At 42.8% G+C, this 12222-nt stretch overlaps 1 pseudogene; it reads right to left on the bottom strand.

Moving 5' to 3' along the window:
* The window catches only part of LOC109261379 (protein shisa-9-like), a 72667-nt pseudogene that overhangs the window by 9385 nt on the left and 51060 nt on the right, over nucleotides 1-12222 (bottom strand).

The raw sequence follows: 12222 nt of genomic DNA, 5'->3' as shown, positions 1-12222 counted from the left end.
AATTTCCTCCTTTGTAGTCTCAAAGGAAAAGAATAAATTCTATTTTGACTAGAGTTATTCTTGGGGGATGATTCTGCCTCAATACAAGGGTTGTTCCAGACTACTGGGGCCTTCCAGATCCAGCTCTGTGAATGTGGTGTTGCCAATCTAAAGAAACCTACCTATTTCTATGGGTGTTCCCGGTCTCTCTCCCCTGGGTGGTACAGATTTTGATATTTTAAAATTGTTTATATAAAGAAAGAGGGACCATTCAAGTGAGGGAGGGGCAGAGACACAGGGAGATATAGAGTCCCGAGCAGGCTCTGAGCTGTGAAAATCCCAACACGGGGCTCAATCTCACAAGCTGTGAGATCATGACCTGAGCCAAAATCAAGAGTCAGATGCTTAACTGACAGTCACCCAAGCGTCCTCATATTTATTCTGAATCTGTAATGAAATGGTGATTTCCCATGATGTATATATACTGAGAAACCTCCGTTTTACTGATGAATTCTAGATTGCTAGTTGAGCCTGAACTGCCCAGAGTTATTTGATTAACTACAAAACAACATGAACTAGGGCACCGTGAGGTCTTTATCAAGGGGAGGGGATGGTTCTCTCCCTTATCCTTGGGGGTCACCTGAGGCATGTGGGATACCCTCTGCCTCTGGTCAGGGACCTGAGTGTAGGGAAAAGTTTAAGATATTTGAGGAATGAGATGAGGGATTGTTTCCATTCCACATGGTCCTCTAAAGCAGAATAAACCTCTGTCCCTTCTAGGGTCTTTAGTAGATCCAGAAACTGCTGAAACCTCTGTGAGTTACAGCAGCTCTGACTGTACCAAGAATGCAGTCAAGGACAAGGTAAATGCTGGGGCCATTCTCGGTTGTAACTCTTTCGGGAAACCCTCATCTTTCTGTACAGCATGCTCTGCTGGCCTTGTCTCGTTTTGCGTGTTGTGTGATACGTCCGTTTGTTCTTTGTTTTCTAAATGTACACTCATAACCCAGGAGCCCACAGGCTTCTCAGCTTTTAGTCTGTCAGCTTTCTGTGGTAAGTTGAGAAGCCAAAAGTGCTTAGAGACTGAGTACCTTAAGGTTTTTCCGTGCGTTTCAGGAAATAACGAGAGGAGGATGACCCCACACTCCAAACGGAAGTCTCCTGGCCTGGGTGACCCCTTCCAGACCTCACCTCTGTGGGAACAGTGTGGCTGCTGTGTCTTCCTTTCTTGATTCTGGCTAGGAGATTAACCTGGTAGAGAGTCTGCCATATTGTTTAAAATTCAAAAGTGCAAAACGACATCATGACTCCAACTTTATATTTTGTGCCCTGTGCCATTTAGAGTGGTCTCAGATAAAATCAATGTCATCACTCATTTGGTAAATGAGCTGTCTGGAATCCTTCCAGCTATACCTTAGGTAAAAATAATCTGAACATTGTGTCCTTCAATTATGTTTATATGAGCAGTTTCTGGTTGTGTCCCCAGTCACTGTTAGAGCTGATACAGTCTCATGACACATCCCAGGAGTTTTATACCAAAACACTTGCATTAAAGCTGTTATGTGAATTTTTACCTCTTTTGTTTCTGTAGGACTTAATTACTCTGTGTCCTGTAGTATGCTTAAAGTCAGAATTCCCTATGAATTAAGATGAACACATCTGAGCTTTGGAGACATTCACCACAAGTCACTTGTTCCTCACAGAAGACTCTCATTCCCCTGCAAGATCCCAGGCATCCTCCACTCCCCAGAGGTCTCAGAGGCCTTTGACAACACTTCAAGAGGGAAGACTCTTTTCAGGGAGAGGAGCAGAGGAGACAAAGTGAGGGTCTGGCTGCAGAACTTTTTGCCAGGAGAAGCTGTGATTCCATGAGCAGAATATGAGCCATTTATCTGCACTCAATTTGTTGTGTTCTTAATATACCAAAAACAGAGCATCAGGAGTCACTGCAGAGGAGGGATGCAGGGTGAACTGGGACATAGATGCCTGCCTGTCTGGAGAATGCTGCTTAATTACTATGTAATTACTTCTGTTAACCCTCTAGGACAGGACCCTTGCCATTTTACTTCCACAGACATGGGCAGTGATGTGTGGTGACAGCAGTTCCACCTCTTGCATCTACTACCCCAAGCTGTAGGTGGTATCCAGTGGCAGGGACAGAGTTTTCAGGTACTGATGCTACTCTCTTGGATCCTGGTAGCAGAGAAGGTGGCAGGTGCTGATACGTTCTTCTCTGGGTTACAGCTGCTTTTGGTATTGGTTCTCTTGTCTGGCATAGGCACGTAGCTGTCACTTCTGTTCTGCAGGACAGTGTGGATCCATGGGGACCTCCTCCGTTAACTGGACGAGTCTGCATGCCCTACCCTAGAGGCGCCCCACCCCCATGGACCATTAGGCACGTCCACCTCCTGAACCTTGGTGGCCCTGAACCCCTCCACCTGCAACACTTGGTAAGATGATCTGAGCACTAGAAGTTGACTTGTAAAACACACCCATCTTATTTTTGTTGCTGTTAGCTCTTTGGCCAAGGTGCAGAGGCCGTACCACAGACCATTGTGATGCAAGGGGAATGTGTCTGCTGCCATTACCACATTCCTCAAGTTTCTCATGATCTCATCTTTGTCATTCCCCCCACCATGTGTTGGTACAGGTGTCTCTCGTGGAGAAGGATTGGGGCTGTATGCAGAAAAGCAGGCATAGCGCTTCAGCAGACATGCCCTGTACACATGCCACGTGCTGGGCTCTGTGAGGCATGAGGCACAGCCTAATGTGTGTCCATCTAGTTGCACCCCCAGCCATCCCTCGTTGTTCGGTGAGTGATGAACACATCTGAATCGGGGCTTTTACGCGTCTTCATCAAGTTATAAGGGATGGTTCTTCAAGTTCTTCTTGGGGATCACCTGAGGCATGTGGGATACCCTCTGCACGTGATTTGGGATCTGACTGGGGCAAAGAGTTTAAGTTGTTGGAAGAATGAGGGGAGGGTTTTTTTTGTTTTTGATCTCCAAACAGTCGACTCAAATCAGAATAAACCTCCATCCCTTCTAGGGCTTTTTGCAGATCCAGAAGCAGGTGACACTCCCAAGAGTGACATCAACCCTGGCTCTGCCAAAACTGCCAAGAAGCACAAGGTAAATGCTGTGGCCATTTTCAGTTCTGAGTCCTTACGGACAGCCACATCTTTCTGTACAGCACACTCTCCTGCCATTGTCTCTGGTTTGTGTGTCGTGTGGTATGTCTGCTCTTTTGTTTTTGTTTTTGTTTCCAAATGCAAAACCTTTACCCCGAGTCTACGGGCTTCCCTGTTTTCCACCTGGCATCTCTTTGTGGTAACTTTAGAAGCTAAGCGTGCTTATGGGTGAGGACCTTTTCCAGTGTGTTCCTGGAATACATCAAGGAGGATGACACCACACTCCACTTGGAAGTCTCCTACCTTGCCTCATTCTTTCTGGACCTCCTCAATGTGGAATCATCTCCTCAGACTTCTCTCACAATATCCTGAGGCTTTGCCTGTGTTCCTGCTGGCTCAGCCCTAATACCAGTTCTCAGTGGGACCTACACAGAGCCTCAGCTGTGGTATCGGTGAAAACAGGGGTAATATTTGTTTCCAAGAACATTATAAAAAGAAGACATTAAATACGTAAAGCCTCTGCAAAATCTCTGGGAAGTGTCCATTCACCCTTCTCACAGTTTCAATTAAGATATCTCCACACAATGATCATCAAAAAAAGATGGTCATGGGAGTTTGTTAAACTAAGACTGTTAACACCTCAGCCCAGGGATTGGGAATCGCCGTTTTAAACAATAAGACAAGGTCCCTCATTTTTCTATTAAAATTCGGGCCCTACCAGACAAAGAAAGAAAAAATCATTATGAGAATGTGTACATTCACAGATCTAGATCTGAAGACAATCATTTTCCATTACGTATAGACTCACAGATGCAGCCACACACTAAAGTGTTCATCTGAGGCCACAGATAAACTACAGAAGACAGAATGCATGTAGGAAAACATAAGATAAGACGGAAATAACCCTAAATCTCTTTGCCTTATAGGACAACTATTTTGAAATTTCAAGAGGACTGTGCGCGGTGACAGATGACAGTGATTATGTATCTATTTTAAGAAGGTGTCAGATCTGCCTGAATGCTTTCCCTGCCCATCCTGTCCCCTCCACTTTGTCCTTCCTACTGTCCCCTAATACACCTTTCACCATTCTGTGTCAGCGTCTGCTTCTAGGACCATCCACTCTCACTCCCCATTGAGTGCACACATTGGGGTTCCTGTACACACAGGGAACAAGCTGGCAGAAATGGCGGCGACAGAGGATAGTAGCAACATCACCCTTTGTGCAAGAGAGCCTGAGGGAGTTTTCCAGGGTGGTGGGAACTTCCTGTGTCTAGATTTATGGGGTGTTTATGTTCATTTATTTTAGAAATATTCACTGACTCCCTGGTGCCTCGGAGTCAGATAGACAGGTATCTGCCCCTAGGAAATGGCTGAGTTCTAATGGTGGGGAAGGATGAGGGACCAGCAGTGATGGTGGGAGAGGAGTGAGGAGGCCACAAATGGAGTCAGACCCTCGCCCAGGATGCCAGGTCTCCCCAGACAGCACCACGTGCAGGAGTGCTCTGAGGAGCAGAGATTTCTTGATCAGACCCATGAACTACATAATCCTCCTGCAGTTTCCTCACTGAGGGATGGCCAGAGCAGAAGCCAGCAGCTGGAGGACACCCTGATCATGGCTGGATTGGAGCAGTGGACCTGGGGGATTGAGTCAGAGAAAGGGACGGGCAGAAGGTAGTGACAGGGAGTTTGAGAGACAAAGGGAAGAGAAAAGAAGGGACCTTTCTCTGCTGACTTCACCTACATTTCTGTGTGAACAAAAGGAGATTCTTGCCTCAAGGATAGGGAAGAAGGATGGCAAAAAGACAGAGTGACATTCTCAGCTCAAGTGCCCAGGATATCAGCCTTGCTCGTGAGTACCTAACACGGGAAGCCCGTGCTTTCTGTCATAATTGGAACGGCAGCTCATACCATTTAGTGAAAATTAATCCAATTATGAATCCCTCAACATTAAAGTACTGCAACAAAATTAAGTGAACAGACTGAAAGATACAACACAGGATAAAGTCCAAAGGTAGACCGACTGCAGTACTTACGAGAATCCAGTCCATCAGAAAAGGAGGTACCCCAGTGCAGGCATTCAGACACCTGGGCAATATCTGCAAATGTTAAAAAAAAATGTAGTCCTTACTTCAAAAACAACATTGGCATTAGACACAAAGGGATCATGACTTAAGGTTTAGAGAGAAACCATATGACTTCATGGTGCTGTACCCATGAGATCAAGTCGCATCAAATTATACCCTTTAACTTGAGGCTATTTGTTATATGTAAATCATACCTCATTAAAGAGAGTTTCAAACATGAAATGCTAGGAGAAAATGTGGGAAAGTTCCTTTCTAATCCTGAAGTGCATGGGTGATAGGAGTCTGTCTGACCATGTCTCAAAAATTCAAAAGATGAAGGCATGTAAAAAAATTAGTAATAGCAGAGTAGGAGGACCCTGAGCTCACCCTGTCCCATGTTTTCAACTACATAACATCCACATCCAAGTCCATAAACCACAAAGGGATCCAGAGAGTGGCAGAACAAACTCCACCACTAAATAGAAGCTGTATCTGAAAGGTTAGGAAGGTCAGAAAGGTGGAGGGTGGCTGCCTGCAGAGAGGGCAGAGAAAGTGAGCCCTCACACCAGGGAGCTCACACAAACAAGACTAACCCCCAAAACAGTTGGCTTTAAAACCCAGAGGGGCTGAATTCCCTTGAGTTTGGATCCTGGAGCTTTGGAGGTCAGCTGACCCAGCACTGGGTGATCCAAGAGGATGAGTGAGAGCCAGGTCCCTGCCTGTGTAGAGAGGCAATGTAAACATGGCATTGTACACAATGCCAAGGCAACAGGAGACAGATCTGCTCATGCTGACTTCTGAGTGGTTGGGGGACTTTTCCAACAATGAGGGAGTTCACAGTCACCATTTTTCTCCCCCCCCTCCCCCCAGATTAAGCACAGAGGCACCTACCAGGGAGTGGACCTGCAAGGACACTCGCTACCTAACGTGCTAGTTGTGTGCCAGTCCCAAGCATTCTCTGGGGGGCTCACCCACTCCAAGCCTGCTGGCCTTGGCAAACTTTGTGCAAACCGCATGGGCACCCTGTGTGGCCAGCTGCAGGCAAAGCTGCCATTGCACACTGTGCACATCTGCACCGCACCCAGCTGTGCACCCCTGGCTACCCTCATCGGTCTCACCCAGCCACATGTCTCCAGCCACTGATGCACTCTGTGCACAGCCTTGAGCCCCTGATTGCCCTGGTGCATAGCCCCCAGCCACCAAAGGACAGCTACATATTGGTCAACAGAATCTTGGCAAGCCAGAGGGAAGTGACATGACATATTCAAAGTGCTGAATGGAAAAATCAGCAGCCAAGAATACACTATCCTGAAAGGCTATCATTCAGAACAGAAGGAGACATGGAATCTCCCCAAAAAAACTAAAAGATTTTGTACCACTAAATCAGTCCAGCAAGAAATACTAAGAGGGACTCTTTGAGTGGAACAGAGAGACCAAAAGTGACAAAAGGGAGGTAGAAAACACAAATCCAGTGAAAATGAATATTTCTGTAAAAAATCAGTCGAGGAACTCACAAAAATGGATATAAAATATAATAACGTACCAAAACATAGTAGGAAGGAGAAAATAATGGGTTCAAAGGTAAATGACCATCAACTGAATAAAAGCAAAGAAATTATGTAAAAACTTAATGGTCACCATATATCAAAAACCACCCATAAATATTCAGAGAATAAGTAGAAAGAAAATATATCACTAAAGTAAATCAGGAAAACATGAAAGGAGAAAGACAAGAAAGGATCGAGAAAATCATGAAAAACCACAACAAAAAAGGTAATAAAATGGCAATACATACATACAAATCAATAATTACTTTGAATGTAAATGGAATGAATGCTCCAATAAAAAGACATAGGGTGTAAAAATGGATGAAAAAACAAAACAGATTTATATGCTGTCTACAAGTGACCCATTTTAGACCTCAAGACACCTACAGAATGAAAACGAGAGGATGTCGAGAAATATCACGCAAATGAATGTCAAAAGAAAGCTGGGGTAGCAATGCTTGTATCAGAGGGAAAAAAACAGAATGGAATCAAATAAAATGACAAATGAGAGAGGAGAAATCATAACCAACACCTCAGAAATACAAACAACCATAAGATAATATTATGAAAACTTGTAAGTCAAAACTTTGGACAATTTACAAGAAATAGATAAATTCCTAGAAACATGTAAGTTACATAAACTGAAACAGAAAAAGAAAACATGAACAGAACAATAGCCAGCAAGCAAATTGAGTCAGAAATCAAAAAACTCTCAACAATCAAAAGTCTAGGACCAGATGACTTCACAGGTGAACTCTACCAAACAGTTAAAACAGGGTTAAGACCTCATCTTCTTAAGATATTCCAAAATATAAAAAATGATGGAAAACTTCCAAATTCATTCTATGAGGCCAGCATTACCCTGATACCAAAACCAGATCAAGAGCCCACTAAAAAAGAGAACTCCACACCAATATCCTTGATGAGCATGGATGCAAAAATTCTGAATCAAATACTACCAACCAAATTCAAAAATACCTTAAGAAAATAATTCACCACAATTAAGTGGATTTGTTCCCAAGCTGCAAGGTGGTTCCATGTTCACAAATCAATCACTGTGATGCATTACATAACTGGGAGAAAGGATAAGAACCATATGATCAGGGCTCCTAGGTGGCTCATTCCTTGAAGCGTTCGACATTGGCTCAAGTCATGACCATATGGTTCATGATTCAAGCCCTGTGTTGGGCTCTCTGCTGACAGCTCAGAGCCTGGAGCCTGCTTCAAATTCTGTGTTTCCCTCTCTCTCTGCCCCTACCCCACTCACATTCTGTCTCTGTCTTTCAAAAATGAATAAACATTTCAAAAAAAAAAAACCCACACATACAGTCATATCAATACATGCAGAAAAAAGCATTTGGCAAAGTACAACATCCATTCATGATTATAACCCCCTCAAGTAGGTTTACAGGGAACATACCTCAACGTAATAAAAGTTATCTGTGAAACCCCCGCAGTTAACATCATCCTTAGTGGAGAAAATCTGAGAGCTTCTCCTCTAAGGTCAGGAAGAAGACAAAGATGTTTACTCTCACCACTTTTCATAAATGTAGTACTGGAACTCCAAGCTATAGCAATCAGACAAAACAAAACAAAACAAAACAAATCCAAATCTGGAAGAAGTGAAACTTTCACACTTTGCAGATTACATGACACTATGTATAGAAAACCCTAAAGAGTCCACCGAATAACTGCCAGAACTGATCAATGAATTCAGCAATGTCAGAGGATAAAAAAATCATTGTACAGAAACCTGTTGCATTTCTAGACAACAATCATGAAGCAGTAGAAAGAGAAATTAAGAAAACTGTCCCATTTACAGTGCACACCAAATAATAAGATATCTATGAATAAATCTAACCAAAGTGGTGAGTAACCTATACTCTGAAAACTATAAAACAGTGATGAAAGAAATTCAAGATGACACAAAGAAATGGAAGGACATTCCATGCTCATGGATTGGAAGTACAAATATTGTGAAAATGTCTATACTTCCCAAAGCAATTGACACAATTAATGCAATCTCCATCAAAATACCAACAGCATTTTTCACAGAACTCGAACAGTCCTAAAATGTGTATGGAACCACAAAAGACCCCAATCTTCAGAGTAAACATCCTTTAGGTGAAGTGATAATTAAGGATGGCATGATGCCTCTGGATCTTCTGCTCCAAAACACATTAACTCTGGCCTCAGCGTATGAACAAACGTTAGACGTATCCCACCCAAGGATCATTCTACAAAATACATTCTGCAGGCGTACCCTCAAAACTTTGCAGATTATGAAAAATATGGAAAATCTAAACATCGTCATGACCAGGTGGAGCCTAAGGAGACAGGATGACTGAATGTAATGTGCCAGCTGGGATGAGTCTGGAACAGAAGAGGTTAAAACCGAAGAAATCTAGTAAACATATAAATTTTAGTTAATACTACCATATCTCTTCGGGATATTGATTGTGATAATGTACCAACTCATAGGCCATCAAGAGTCAGAAAACAGTCTGATGTATGTGGAGACTCAGTACTATCTTCCCAATTTTTTTGGTAACTAGAAACCCATCATAAATGAAAAGATTATTAGTAATCATGGTTTTATTTTTTCAACACATAATATTATAAAACTGGTTCTAGTATAAGTTACTAGTGATTGACATTTACCTATTCTTGTTGTTCTTACTATTGTTTAATTTAAATAATAGCATTCATGTTACAGAAAACCGAATCCACAATGATGTACAATTCATAGAAACATCTACTTTACATGTTTTAAGATAACATGTATATATATATATATATATATATATATATATATATATATATATATATATATACCACTGTATCATGTGGTATGTAAATTAAGTGTTTTTCTGATCTTGAATGATCGTGTCATTGAGTGGCTTTCCATAAAGGTGGTTATCCTAGATAATAAATGATACTCAGATTTTACAGGATGTACTTCATATTATGCCTGAACATTTTCAAAAAAGAAGTGTACAAACGGCCAGATGAATCATTGTGACTGGCTCACTTATTCTAAAGAATCCTTGCTTTAACATTTTCATGCATATTTTTAGCAAGAATACAACAGAATCAAATATTTCCAAATCAAAGAGATATTCAAAGACTGGAAGAAAGATAGGGAGTTCAAGGGGTTTCAGAAGGAAAAGATGTGACTATGAAGTGGCAGTCACAGGCAAGCAGCTTTCTCTGGGCCACTTTGACAGGTTTGCATGAGGATATGTGACTTGCCAAAGGATAAGACCCAGAAGTACAAGAGGGAAAGACAACACTTTAGGAAGAGGTGACTTGGAAAGGGTGCTTCTGTGCCTACGTGATGGCTCAGCAACCTGGCTGGGGGTCCCTGGGTAAAAGATTTCAAAAGTCCAGCAGTAACTTAGACTCACAAAGATCTTAGTAACGTATCAAAGTAACTTAGACCCACAAAGATCTTAGAGCCATAGAGTTGATCTTCATCTATGATTAGGAGATGGTCAGAGTTTCACAGGATATGAAAATCGGGCCGGCAGTAGGTGGCTAAATATTATTTAGGGCTGTATTTCTAATAAAAAATGGATGTGTAAAACTTTGGGTTTGGAATGTTAAGAAAAATCATAGTTCCATCATGGAGTTACTTACATTAAGGCCCCACATCACCAAACCTAGTTTCATCCCTGCAGGAATGTAACCTTTAACCAGTCAACATAATTGCCTGGTCAGTGCTAGAAATTTTACTCATAGACACCTGCCATTCCCTCAGGGAGGCAATCTTGCTTAAATAAGGTATTCCATGCCACTAATTTTTTAATTTTTAATTTAAGTTTATTTATTTTGAGAGAAACAGAGAGCACATGCAAGGGAGGGACAGGGAGAGAGGGAGAGAAAGAATCCCATGACAACGAATTTATGATCTGAGCCACTATCAAGAGTCAGACACTTAACCAAGCTATCCAAGCACCCCAATAATATGGGCTTTCAAAGGTTAGCAGTCTTGGCTGGGACACATCCCTAAGGGCACTGGCCTACTCCTGGAGAGAAGGCAGCAAACTACTTGCAGGCAGATGGCATGGAAACAGTTATCTGTACAATGCCTGGTGCACACAGTGGGGAGATTATATACTCATCTTGGGGAGGATCCCTGAGAGGCAGTGGTCAAAAGAGGGGACAAAGGAGCTGGGACACAGGAGCTGGGTGACGCCATTTCCCTCCTCTGCCCCCCAGCATAAACACAGAGCCACCTGCTGGAAACAAGGCAATTCCCACACTGACTGCCTAACCTGCTTACACCAAGCCCCACCTTCCTGTGCTCTGGCGAGACTGGCCTTCTAGGTCAAGCTTGCCTCGGTCCCAGAGGAGCTGGCCCCTTCTCCAGAAGACCAGCAGAAGCCCCTGACCACACCACCTCTCTTGACCAGACAGTTGTGCAGGGTTTCACTTCTAGTGGCAGTCGATTCAAGTCTCATTTAACAAGCAGATCAGAGCAGACCTAGATAAAACTTACCACATTCTGGCCAAGGACCATACATTGCCCATACAACTGGCCTGAAGGACAGTGCAGCCAGAACACAAAACAGTGCACGCAACACACACCACAGACACTCCCTGATGTGCCAGGCCCTGTACACTAGATGACATCCTCTTCATAAAGCCATTCATCTCACAGGCAGGTAACATAAGGAGCTTTTGGAACACAGAGAAGGCAAATACTCAGCCAAAATGCCAAGCCAAGAAGAATGCATCCCAAATGAAGGAATAAGATAAGCTTATGGCCAGAGAAATGGAAGGAACACTTCCAAACTCATTTTATGAGGCCAGCATGGCCTTGACTCCAAACTGAACAAAGAACCCACTAAAAAGGAAAACTACAGACCAACTTCCCTGATGAACCTGGATGCAAAAATTCTCAACAAAAATTAGCACACCGGATCCAACAATACATAAAAAGAATTAATCCCCACAATGAGGTGGGATTTATTCCTGGGATGCACAACTGATTCAATGTCTGCTAATCAACTGATGGGATACATCACATTGATAAAAGAAAGGATAAGAACCACATGATCCTCTCAATAGATGCAGAAAAAGCATTTGACAAAATACAGAATCCTCTCTTGATGGGAAAAAAACCCTCATGAAAGGAGGGATAGAAGGATCGTGCCTCAACATCATAAAGTCCAGATACGAAAGTCCCACAGCCAATATCATCTTCAATAGGGAAAAACTGAGAGCTTTACCCCTAATGTTAGGAACACGACAGGGATGTCCACTCTGGCCACTGTTATTCGACATACTGTTGGAAGTCCTAGCCTCAGCATTCAGACAACAAAAAGAATACAAGGTGTCCAAATTGGCAAGGAGGGGTCCAACTTTCCCTCCTCGCAGACGTAATACTCTCCGTGGAAAATCCACAAGACTCCACCAAGAAACTGCTAGGACTCATACAGGAATTCAGGAAAGCCTCAGGATATAAAATCAATATACAGAATTTGATTGCATTTCTATA

Source organism: Panthera pardus, unplaced genomic scaffold (genome assembly GCF_024362965.1).
Source record: "Panthera pardus isolate Hobbes unplaced genomic scaffold, ASM2436296v1 HiC_scaffold_8, whole genome shotgun sequence".
Lineage (NCBI taxonomy): Eukaryota > Metazoa > Chordata > Mammalia > Carnivora > Felidae > Panthera > Panthera pardus.
Note: the sequence above shows the minus strand (reverse complement) of the source record. Positions and strands in the feature narration are given on the sequence as shown.